The following is a 1,462-nucleotide window of genomic DNA, read 5'->3' on the forward strand; positions in this document are numbered from 1 at the left end:
GTGATGCTGAGTACTGGTTCTATGTACAGAATAGCCTCCCCCACCCCCCCTACTCCCCAGATGCATCCATGCATAGTGCATAGTGGTTTAAGTGAAGCTCTGACCCAATTCAAAACAAATTCGTCTGTGAGATGTACATGAAAGGGACCGTATTTTATTATTTAATAAGAAATGTATTTCTTGCTTTTTATTAAAATAAAGACGAAGAAAAGTGTGCCTGTTTTATCTTTCTTGACAATAAAAACACGTAATAAATAAATAACACTGGGGGGTATTCCATCAACGTCGCTAAAGGAAAGTCCAATCTTGCGAGACAAAAATAAGCCTAATCTTCCATATATTGATGGAATACCCCCCTGGTCCTATCATAGATTTTTTTTAGCACCCCCATTACACAACAGAAGATATGGCAATTAACGGTGGGGTTTAGGTGCAGTTGTCAATCAATCACAAAGACACGGCTTGAACGTCAACAATGATCCAGGCCTGAAGAGTCAACACTGATTTATTATGTTAAATGACAAGCAGGTTGAACAAGCTTTGATGGCCTCAGTCCTTCCCCTCTGGACAGGAGATTTGACCAGATAAGCCATTCACGCCTGTGTGGGTGAGATGTCAACAACGTTGTTTCCATCTGCCATTGGCCATGGGATTAATGGTGGAAGATTCTTTATGAGCTGGTGATGTGATGGCCACAGGGGTTGAGGGGGGGCCAAAGGAGGACTCAAGTTCAAATAAATATAGTTGGCTATATTCTCGAGGGTGGGTGCAAGTTGAATTGTAATTTGTATGAGCAGTACGTGCTCCACAACAATAATATTGACCATGTTGAGGAGCATGGACAGTGTGGTGTAGATACATAACTGTGCGGTGTATATACTGTATTAGCAGGCATCTGGGGTGTTACTGAGGATACCTGCCAAGTCTATGGCGCCTAACTTTAAACAAATTGGATAATCAAGATCTTGGTGTGTGGAAAACAGCTTATTGTTTGGCACTTATTTCAGTATACAGTATACATACTCTTCACACTTCATTTAAGAAAATGATTATGAATATTACATCAAGGCTTACCTAACCTCATTATTCAAATTCAAGGACAATTACTCTTGAGGTACCCGGGTCTCCACCAAACGGACTAAATCCGCTTTTAGTTATGGTGCACCTAACTGCTGAAACATCTACAGAAAGAAATTCATTTAATTAATTAATTTTGCCATTTAGCAGACGCTTTTAATCCAAAGCGATTTACAATTACGAATTACAGGGACATTCCCCCTGGAGTAACTGAGGGCTAAGTGCCTTACTCAAGGGCACACTAGTAGTGGTGTGGTTTCAGGTGGGATTTGAACTCACAACCTTCCGATCACTAGTCCAACTCACTATCCACTAGACCACCACTACCCCTCATTTCGATGTTCTGTGCTGCTTGGGCAATTTAGAGTGTCAATTGAGGACCTCC

This window comes from Nansenia antarctica (assembly GCF_963989245.1).
Source record: "Nansenia antarctica genome assembly, chromosome: 6".
NCBI lineage: Eukaryota > Metazoa > Chordata > Actinopteri > Argentiniformes > Microstomatidae > Nansenia > Nansenia antarctica.